We start from the raw sequence: 11273 nt of genomic DNA on the forward strand, positions 1-11273 counted from the left end.
CAGGAGGGAGAGAGGGAGAAAGAGGGAGAGAGGGAGAGAGGAGGCAAGACTAGGCTGGGGGGGGGGAAGGGAGGGGAGCTCCCCCCACCTTCCCCAGACCCCTTCCCCTCCCCGCCCCTCCCTGCCCCTCCCGCCCCCCCCCCGGGGGGGCTCAGCGCCCTGGCACGGCCGGGGGCTCGGCGCCCCCTCTCACCCCATGGCCGGGAGCTGCCCGCTCCCTCCCGCCTCTCTCCGCCGCCGCCCGATGCCGAGCAGCCCCCTCCCCGCCCGCCGCCCCTCTCCGCCGGCCGGGGGTGGTGCCGGGGCTAAAAAAAAGGAGTTAAAAACTTTGACAGCGGCAGGGCGCGTCCGTCCCCCCCCCCCGCGCCCTCCCCAGCTCCACCTCCCGCCGCAGCACCTCGCTCCGGGCAAACTTCAGGCGCTCCGGCTGCCCCCGGCGCCGCGCTCCCCTTCCATGGAGCGCCCTGCCTCGTCTCCCTCTGATGAGCGAAAAAAGCGAGGACCAGGCAACGGGAAGAGGCAGAGGCAGAGGCAGAGGCAGGGAGATGGAGGCAGAGACAGACACGGAGGGAGAAGGCGACGGAGAAGCCAGCGCCAGTCTCGCTGCCCTGCGCGCTGGGCTGGACATCGGCCGCTGATTCGCGTGCGGCGAAATCAATACCGGGAGATGGGGGGGGGATTTTTGGGGGGGGGGGCGGAGGGGAAGGGGAGGCCGAGGGGAGGGAGCTGCGGAGGAAGCGGCGGGGGGGGGGTGGGACCAGGGAAGACGGGCCCTGCTCCTCCGGCCCCTTCCCTCCGCCGCTCCGCCGCTCTCCCGCTGCGCATCGCCGGCCTCCGCCGGGCCGGGAGCGCGGGGGCGGCCGGGGGGAGCCCCGCCGCGGCGGGCGGCGAGGAGGCAACGGGAGGGAAAGGAGCAATTTTAAATTAACTGCCTGGCACACACGTAATTTCCTGCTCTCCCGGCCCGTGCTGCGGATTGGTAAACAAAGAGCCCCTCGGCGGCCGCTGCCCGGCGCACGCACCGGCCGCCGTGCACCGAGCCGGGCCGAACCGAACCGGGCCGGGCCGGGCAGCCCGGCGGGGCGAAGGCTGCGGCGGCGGGAGGCGAGGGCAGGCCGGGCCGGGGGGGGGGGGCTCGGCCCGCCGCGGCCCCGCACCTGCCCCGCGCCTCGGGGGCGCAGGAGCCCGGCGGGACGCGCCGAAATGGGAACGAATAAATAACTATTCGGTGAGCCGAGCTCGCCCGGCCCGGCTGCCCCGGTGCCGGCGCCGCGGCCAGGAAGGAGGGCTCGGGTCCGCTCCGGCGCCAGCCCTCACGGCGGCGGTGCCCGGGTACCCCGGTAATCCAAGGCTTCCCGTTTCTCGATGCTACGGGAATTACCGGCCCCCTCCCCGAGATCTTGCAGGATCCGCCACCAACCGTGGGAGAGCCCTTAAATCCCTCGGCCGGACACAGCCTCCCCGGGCCGCCGGCTCCTCCCGGGGACGGAGCCGGGGCAGCGGCCCGGGGCCGAGCGAGGCTCCGTCCCCCCTGCGCTGCCTCCCGCCCGCCGCCCCGACACTGCCCGGCCACCGGCCACGGCCCCTCGGGGGACCCCGACACCCCCCAAACCGCTTCCCGGCAGCGAGCCGCACCCGGAGCCTCCCGGAGCAGGTACCGGCCGGGCCGCCGAGGCCTCCGAGGGGTCTCCCGGGCCCGGGAGTCTCGGGAACCCCCCCCCCCGCACCCCTCCGGTAGCTCCGTTTTCATGGCCCTTACAGCGGGGCGAAACGCGGCGGAAAACCGGGAGCAACGGGGTTGTTTCACCTCCTGCCGCTCCCCGAAAGAGCAGGCGAGGGGCAGGTTGCAAGCAGGACCCCTCCTCGCCGGGCACTGAATCCCCTCAAATCGAAGCGGTTATAATGACGGTGGATTTAAAATAACCAAATTAGCAGTTAATCCAATTGCCAAGAGCCCAGCAGCCCCGCGAGCTCAATCCCCAGCGACCGGGACCTCCGGAAGGACACGGCGAAGCCTCCGAGCCCCCAATATTTGCCCGGGGCGGCGGAGGGCAGGTTCAGCAGGCGGATTTGCCCGGGGCTCCGGGGACTCGCTGCAGCCTGGACCGCGGTGCTGGGCATTTCCCGGGGCTGCGGGCGGGCTGCCCGGCGCTGGGATGCGCCTCGGCACGGCACGGCACGGTCCCCGGGCCCGGCTCTCCGGAGGGCCGCAGCGGCCGAGGTAGGAGGCGCCCGGTTTAGTGTTTTCCCGGCGATGGGGAGATTCAAGGCCTCCAAATTCGCTTGTGTGCGGTGGGCCCCGAGCCGCGGCTCCTTCCCTCCGGCAGCCTCTGCCCCCTTTCTTTCAAATAAAGGCAGAGTAACCAAAACAGCACAGAGAAAATAAAAATAAATTAAGGAGGGAAAAAAAAATAAACAGAGAGAGAGGGAGAGGAAAGCGTAGACGCGGCGAGGCTGCCTGCGCGGGGAAGGGCCGAGCCCGGCAATGCGGAGGGCTGGCGCAGCCCCGGCTCCGCTCCGCCGGCCGCAGCGGCTCGGCCCGGCGCCCCCGCGGCTCCCGGCGGCAGGGCAGGGCCGGGGCCGGGGCCGGGGCTGGAGCCGGGGCCGGGGCTGGAGCCGGGGCCGGGGCCGGGGCCGGGGCCGGGGCCGGGGCCGGGGCCGGGGCCGGGGCCGGGGCCGGGCAGCTCCGCTCTCCGCCGCCGTTCCCGGCCGGGCAGTGGTTCATTTCGTGCCAGGGGCGAACGATTCAAAACGAAAACCAGGAAAAACAAGGAAGACCAAAATCCACCCCGCGCTCTGCGGAGGCGATTCCCGGCGGTTGCATGGGGGTAAGGTTCCCAGGCTGATTTCTAACCGGGGGGAAACGAAGGGGAACCGCCGCCCAGGCGCTGCTGTAACGAAATGTCTCTTCCCCTGCGATCCCCAACATCTCCGAGCGTTTCAGCCCGAAGCGCCCCGCTCCGCACAGCCCAGACCTCCCCGCAGCGCGCAGGTCCCGCAGCCCTCCCCGCACACTCGCCCCGCGGCTCCCGCTCGCGCTGGCGCTGTTATTTTTGTCGTTATTGTTATTGCTGTTATTATTAGCAATAGTAATACGGCACTTGTTCGGAATGGGGCACAATTTGCTAAATAGCAGAGGAAGGGAAATACCCGTGTGCGAGCCGGCTCCGGCGCTCCGCCGATTTCCAAGAGGAGGCGAGGAGATCCGCTCTCCCTCCGCACGCCGCGCAGGACGGAGAAGAGCCACGGCGAGCATGTGGCTCATTTGGTTTATAATAATAATTATTATTATGTATATATATTAAATTATTATTGTTGTTGTTGCTGCTGTTGTTTTGGTTTTGGTTTATTATTGTTATTACTATTTCTATTGTTCTTACTAATGTTGTTGCTATTTATTTTTTTTTTATTTCTAACTCGGGCCGTGTGAAACAGAAACAATCCCAGGAAAGCCCGGCGGAGGCGGGTCGTGCTCGCCCTGAGCAGACACATTTTCCAGCTGCCTCTCGCTGGCATCGGAGACCAAAAAAACCTCCTTGGCGGTGCCCAGCGAGCCGCCCCGGCCGGGCTGCGCTCCCCGGACGCCGGGGCCCTCCCGTGCGGCCGGCCCCGCTGCCAGGCCGCTCTGCGAGGGGGAGGAAAAGGGAGGGAAAAAAAAAAATCCCTTCTTTTTTCAGCTTTGCATCTTGGAGGAAGGTCGGGCAGGACGGTGCTGTGAGCGGGGGCTCGGGGAGCCGCCACCCCCCGGCTTGCTGGAAATGAAGCCGGCGCAGAGCCGGGGCGGGAGGCCGGGGGTGGGCGCGCTGCGGCTCGGCTTGGTTCGGCTCGGCTCGGCTCGGCTCGGCCGGGCTTGGCACGGCTCGGCTTGGTTTGGCTCGGCTCGGCTCGGCGGGGCCGCGTTTCCCCCCGCGGCCTGCGCGGCCTGGACCCGGGCCCGGGCTCCGGGCGCGGATAATCGTTGGCAGCGAAACCGGGGCTTTTTCCGGGAAACAAACAAAACCCGCCGTTCCCGGGAAGCCCCAGGGCCGATGGCGCTGCGCAGCGCCCCCCCCCCCCCCCCCGGTGCTGCCGGGCTCACGCCAGGTTCGGCTCCCCCGGGCCGGGCAGCCACCGGGGTGGCCAGGGAAAAAAGGCGACCTTCCTCTTCCTCCTCCTCCTCCTCCTCCCCCCCCCTTCCTCTTCCTTCCCCCGTAAGCAAATGGTCTTTCCTCGGGAAGGGCCCCCGGGCCTGATGCCCGCCGTGCTCTGGGAGGCGCGGCCCCCCCGTGTCCCGCAGCCCCGGGGCGCCCCCAAAGCCGCCGCCCGCGAGAAACGAAATCTCTGGCGGAGGCAGCGAGGGAGCCCGGCCCCGGGTCGGGCCGCCCTGCCCCGGGGGAGGCCACGGCCGCGACCCCGGCGGAGCCGTGTCCGAGCCCGGCGGCAGCCCCGGGCAGCAGCCCCCAGCCAGGCACCCTCACCCCACGCAGCGCCCACTCACCCCACGCAACACCTCCCTCCGTGGGCCTGGCCGCAGGCACCTGCCCCGCCACCGGCCCGGGGTCCCCGCACGGCCGTGCCCACGGCCACGCGGTCACTGCACCGGGAGCAGCGCACAGGATAGCGGTGCACGAGTGCGTGTGACTGCACGGACACGGGGCGACTGTGCGTGGATACAACTTAAACGTGCACGGACACGCGGTGACTGTGCACGGGGTACAGTGCGTGTGCGCACAGACGCAGCGCGATGGTGCACGGGCACCGGGTGACGGTGCAGGGGTACAACGCTGAGTGTGCGCGGGGACGGCGCGACTGTGCACGGCTGTGCGCGAACACGGGGTAACTGCCCGGGGTGCAGTGTAAGCGCGAGTGGGTGCAGGGGAAATGTGCCCGGACACTGTGACTGAGCATCACTGCTCGTACACGGACACGGGGTAACCGCGCGGGGTAAATGCCGGGGAAGTGTGCGCGGGTACAACGCAACTGTGCACGGACACAGGGTAACTGTGCACAGCTACAGTGTGAGTGTGCACGGAAGCGGTGTCGTGCACTGCTGTACACGGACAGGGTAACTGAACGGGATACAGTGTACGTGTGCGTGGATGCGATGTGACCGTGCACAGATGCGGCGCAGTTTTGCGTGGGCAAAACGTGACTCTAGGCGGGCAGCGGGTAACGGCACCGGGCACGGTGTGCCCGGGCGGGTGCGGTGTCCCCGGGCGCCGCTGCCCACGGGCGCGGGGAGCGCAGCCACGGGACCGGTCCCGTCCGCGGACGCCGTCGGGGGGAGCCCTGGGGACCCCCGGGGGGGGGGGGTCCGGGGCTGCCTTCGCCCCGAGGCCCACCCGGCGGGCACAGCCCCGTCGTGGTCCCCCCTCCCCGGCCCCCGCCGGCGCTGATTTCGTTTGCTGATTTTCGTTTTTTCCGTGGAAACGAAGGCGGCTCCGCGGCGCCACGCGGGGCGGAGGGACACCGCTGGCAGCCCCGGGGAAGCCCGCTTCCCCCCGGGGCACCGCCGCTGCCCGCGCAAAGGAAACGAAATCACCGCAGCGCGGTGGGTGCCTCCGCCGGGCTCCCCTCTGCCGGTCCTTCCCCCCCTCCCCACCCGCCGGGGTCTCCCTCGGGGCTCCCGGCCTCCCCTCGCCCCCTCGCCGTCCCCCCATCGCAAAGCGACCGGCCCCGTGGGTCTCCTTCCCGCACCGCCGCCGGCCCTGCCTCGCTCCCGGTGTCCCCTCTGCCCGCGGTCCCCACGACGTGTTTTTGGGGAGGAAAACGACAAGCCGCGGCCGAGGCCGGCGCAGACCCCGCTGCCTTTCCGGGGCCCTCGGTGCCCGGGCTCCGCTCCCCGCGCCACGGCCGCGTTTGCAAGGCGCCGCCGGGGCCGCAGCGGGACCGGCCCGCCGGGAGCGGCTCGGGGCCGGCGGCGGCAGCGGGGCTCGGGCTCGGCAGGCGCCGCTGGAAACCCGCTCGGCCCCTCTCCGGCTCGGAAAGGTCCCCTCACCGCGGCCCTTGGGGGGGGGACGCAACGAATCCTGCCCGTCCCCTTCGTCCCCCGCTTCCTTTCGGGTTTCGCGGGCCCCGAGGCAGGGCCGGTTCCCCCCCCCCCCCCCCCCCGACGGTTCCCGACGGCTCCCGGCCCCCAGCGCCGGGGCTGCCCTGCAACGGCCCGGCCACCTGCAGAGCCCCACGCCCCGGGCTCCCTCCACGCCTGCGGCCCCACCGTGGGGCCACCCCAGCACCAGCTCCCCTCCCCTGGCACCACTGCTTCTGGGACTCCCACTGCCAGTATTCCCACTCCTGCATCCCTGCTTCTGGCATCCTCTCCCCTGGGATCCCTTCCCCCAGGACCCCTTCCCCTGGATCTGCACTCCTCGGATCACCTCTCCCACCCTGCTCTGGGGACCCTTGGATCCCAGCTCCTCGGATCCTTTCCCAGGATCTCCACTCCCTGCTTTGGCCATCCCTGCTCCCACCGGCTTGACACGGTGGTGCAGCGGCCCCCGGCAGAGGCCCGTCCCCGGAGAGCCCTGTGGACCGGAGCTGGCCTGTCTCCCCGGAGCATGCCGCCGTGTGGAGTGGGGCCAGCTCCAGACCTGGATAGTTGAACAAATAAACACTCGGAGGGGGAACAGGAGAGCTCGGAGGGAGCCGGGGCAGAGCGCTGAGCTGAAAGCGGTGCTAATACACGCACACCCCCTGTGCACTCCCCAAACCCCCGAGCAGAGACACCTAAACACACCGGTGCGCAAAGCTCGGCACACCCCTTCCCCAAGCGCACGCACACCCTTGGCTTGACGGCCTTCCCCGGAGCACCTTCGCCTCAACATGCGCCCGCGTGTCCTCAGACCCCCCCCAGCCTCAGCAGCTCTGTCACACGTGGGAGGCAGGTTAGCAGCGCCTCAGTTTACCCCCCCCCCCAGGTGTGCACAGGACCATTGGGGATGGTGGTGACATCGGAGACAAGCCCCGGCGTAAAGATATCCACGGATGAGTGTCTAACTGGAGATGTCCATTGCAGAGACCAGGCCAACAGAGGAACACAAATTGTGAGGAGCCACCTGGACATCAGGATCCCATCCCTGCAACAACACGCTTCCTAAAAGGAGAAGGAAGGAGAAAGAGGATGAATAAAAGTCCAGGTTCAGTTGTACCAAAATGCAGCTGAAGTATATTTTGCACTGGAACAAACTGCTCAGAATTTTGCAGTCCTTAGTTCTGGTTGCTCTTGTGCCCTCTGCACATCGTATCCTGCCCTTCAGCTGCTACCTCGATCCCGGGGCCCGGGGATGGCCACGCACAGCCGGCCGGTGACAGGCACACGTGGCTTCAGCAGGGCCTGGGGTGAGGGGGCGCTGGGTTAGGCGGGGGGCAGGAGGATCGGGGCGCCAGCCCACGCACACGCGTGACGAGGTGTCTGTGCTGGGCACTGCCAGGTGCGGGGAGGAGGCAGCGATCACAGCCCGCCGGAGCTGCTACCGCGTTTCTGTAATCTCGACCTTTCCGGTTTTCCCTGCCTCCTGCCCTGCTCTGTGCTTCTCCATCCTCCCAGACCTCCGGAAATGCTTCAGGACACTTGTTTGCTGTGGTCCCCAAGCCCAGGCAGTCCCCAGCACCCTCCCCTGGTGACAGGGTCTCCATAGCCCTGTGTCCCTAACACGCCGCACAGGGCTGTTATGAGCTAAAATAACCATAAAACAAGTCCCTCTGGGCTGGCTTCTCCCTTGCCTGGGGGAAACGGCTCCAAAATATATTCCTTTCTCCAGGCACCATCCCTGCTGCACACAGGTGATTCCAGTTAATGAGCAGTAAATCAATGCCGTTGAGCAACTTGTCAAGCCTCATCCATGGGGCCCTGGGGTGCACCCAGGAATGTGGGTTTCAAGCCTGGTCCCGGTTTAGCAGAGGATCCCTACGGATGAGGAGGGCCCTGCTAAACCTCCTCCTCTGCAGTCGGTGGGAGCGACGGGGTCCTGACGGCGTGAAGCCAGCCCGGTGGCCCTGCCCTGGTGATGCTCCCACTGCATCTCGGCAGACACTCGGAGACTCCCGTGCATTCACCGGGAAATGCCTGCCCAGGGCTGGGGGCACCCAAGGTGGGGGCACATCGCTGCTGCCCAAGCTACCGGCCACTTGAGGAGGGTGACACTCGGCACCGGCTCCATGGGACAGAGGGGATGTGTCCAGCATGGTTCCACAGGTGGGAGGGCATGGTCTGCTCAAAGGCTGGATCCTCTTAGCCCCCTACTTCCACTTCCCCTCTTTCCATGGATAGGGGCACCCCGCAGGGTGCTCCAGGGCTAAGCGAGAGACCCGTCCTTCCTCCCCATTCCCACGGCGTGTGGGACCAGGAGGCGAAGGGGAGGTGACGGGTGCTCCAGGAGGAGCATCAGGCAACGGCAAGCCTTGCTGCCGCCCAGCTTGCAGCTATCCGTGAGCTGCAGAAAATTGTTGACGGTGGCGAGGAAGCAGCAGGATCGGACTTAGCAGATAGATAGTTACTGAGTGCTAAGTCTTAGGGAGAGAGGACGTGCTAAGAGCCAGCGCAGGCATGGAGGACGGGTGGCTCCGACCGGGGCAGGGGACAGGGCAGAGCACCCACCGCTCGGGCTGGGGAGATCATCCGCTCAGAGCGGGACGTATTTAGTAGCTAATGGTTTCCCTCGGGTTTACGGGGTAAATCCTAGGAAATGCAGAGCGGCACCACGAGGAAGGGCAGCGTGGCCTCGCCGCGCAGCTCTCGGCTTCGCAGCTGCAGCGCGCAGAGCAAGCGTCGCCCCCGCTAGCGCGGGATTGACCCGCCGCCTCTGCATTGTTCGGAGCTGCTACCGCCGCAGACCCGGCAGCTTTCTTCCGCCGGGGAGCAGGTCACAGGGCAGGGGATGAGGGACACGTCTGCACATGGGCGTCACGCATCTGTTCACACATGGAGCGGGCTGGCTCATTTCCTGGCCGAACGGGGCCTCCCCCCCCCCCCCCCCCCCCAGTCTTCGAGCCCGGCAGGGCAGCGATAATAATTGCAGCAGTCATCAGCATCACCGATGTGCTGAGGCAAGTTCGGATCACACTTGCGGACAGCTCTGGGCGAGCGAGGCGACGCGAGCGAACCGAGCCCCCTGTGCGCCTGGCAGTCGCTTCCGATACGAAAGCCGTGCGCGTTTCAGCCGGCCCGGGAATTACTGTAAGCAGCAAATCAAAGCACGCGCTAATTTATCCAAGGAGAAATGCCTAGCGCATTTCTGCAAGGTCCTCCGCCTGACGGCAAATCCGTGGCCTCCAGTTCACCTTCTGACCTGCCGTTGTTCCCTTGCGCTGCTTTTAAACCATGTGACAGGAGGATTTGGCTTAACACGTATTGCTCCAGAGGTGAAGGAGCTCAGCGAGACCGGCGGTAATCGCTGGCTACCCGCCGGCTGCTCAGGGGCGGTCCAGGAGCGGTGGCTCTGGATTAAGGAGGGAACGCGCCCTGGTCCTCTTCCAAGCCCCGCTGCTTGCTGGCTCAAGCAGGGCTCTGCATCCCCTTCGTGCGGGTCAGCGCAGGGCGTTTGCCGAGGTTTAGCGCAACTGGAGCAACCCCTTGGCTCTCCCTCGGTGCTGCCCAGTGCCTGCCCCGTTCAGCCCGTCTCTGGGCTGCCCTCGCTCCCTGGCCGGATGCCGGTGGGATCTTCTCTCTGCCTCTTCTCCATGGCTCCTGGGAGCAGGATCCGCCCGTTGCCCTGGTGGGAAGCACCTGCATCTGGCCTGGGCAGCAGCTGGGCGCTCGAGGGGCCCTACGTGCACGCTGCACATCTGCCCCGGCCCCCCGCCGAGCAGCTGGGCACAGCTGGCAAGGGTTGACCTGGTGTCACGGGGGGGGAGGGGGGCTGCCAGCAGGAATTAAGGAGCCGCAGGCCTGGGGGAGGCATGAGGCGGAGGAGGGGGGAACCCAGGGGTCCTGTCTCAGAGCCAGGGGCTCGATGGGGACACGAGCAGTGTGGTTAGCAGGTGGTGTAGTACATACAGCGTGGGCCGGTCTGCAGAGGGGTCGGCGAGTGCAGGCAGGCAGTTACGGGAGAAGGTAATTTCCAGCCCCGGGGGGTAGATTTGCCCGAGTTACCCCTGCTCCCGCTGAACTCGCCTGTCTGCACTCGTGGGTTAGCAGACGATCAAGGTTTAACCTTGCTTCCACCAGATACTCCGAGAGACCTCGGCAGGGAGGCAGCCGCCGCTGCCGCGGGTTCGGGAGGCGAGAACGCCTCCAGCCAGCCGACCTGCCGCGCAGGGGTTTCAGCTCTGCTCACATCTGCTTCGCTTCTCCCAGAGCTCTTCCAGACACAGGCTGAGACGGTGGGAGCAAAGCCAGCCCCTGGCTTGGAAAGCGCAGGTCCTTGCCGGGGCACTAAGGGGAATCCAACCGGGGGTCACTGAACGGGGCTGCTGCTCCCGTCACGGTGAGCTGGTGGGCAACAGGGACATTTTTCAGTGCAGAAAATGAGCTGCACGAATACCCGGCTCATGTAAATTGGGGTTATGCACTTAAGCTGTCTAGCAGTGAAGGATTTTTTTTTTTCCTTATATCAAATCAGAATTTCTATTTCTGCAGCCTGTGTCCTTTGCCCTTGTCCTAGAGGAGCATGGCTCCAGCTCCTCCACAACCCACCTTTACGCAGCTGCAGGTGGCAGCGAGACCCCCCCCCCCCCGCCCGTCCCTTCCCGTTCCTCCAGCTCCACGGCCCCAGCTCTCCCAGCCCTGACCATCTCGGGGGCCTCCGCTGGCCTTGCTCCGTTTTGTTGCCGTCTCTTTTGCACTGGGACCCCCAAAAGCGGGCACCGTACTCCAGAAACAGCCTCCTGAGGGCTGGGCAGAGGGGAGCAACTGCTCCCTTTGGCCTGCCGACTGCACCCACACGAGTCCATCCGTCCATCCGTCCCAGCAGTGAATCCCGCCGTCTCACCTGAGCACGTGGCGCCCCAACTCTAGGCTTAGGCTTCCTCCCTAAGTGACACCACCAAGCGCCTGAAGGAGGGTGGGCTGCTGGAAGGGGCTTTCCGACACCGTTTGGGAATGGATGGAGAGGCAACTGGGCGTACAGGTGCTGTCTGTATTTTCACATACACCCCCCCACCCCAAATTGCAGCCTGCTATTCCAGTACGTAAACAAGAAAAGCAAACCAGCAGGATAACGTGGGATTAGGAGTCCACGTGAGCAAAGCATCGCTGCAGAGAGCCCGAGCTGCGCTCGGAAAGCTCCGGAGCTGCGAACAGACGCGGTGGCGGAGCCCGGGCCGGCGGCGCCGCGCGTGAGGCGGCCGCAGAGTGA

This window comes from Apteryx mantelli, chromosome 5, assembly GCF_036417845.1.
Source record: "Apteryx mantelli isolate bAptMan1 chromosome 5, bAptMan1.hap1, whole genome shotgun sequence".
In the NCBI taxonomy this organism is placed as follows: Eukaryota; Metazoa; Chordata; class Aves; order Apterygiformes; family Apterygidae; genus Apteryx; species Apteryx mantelli.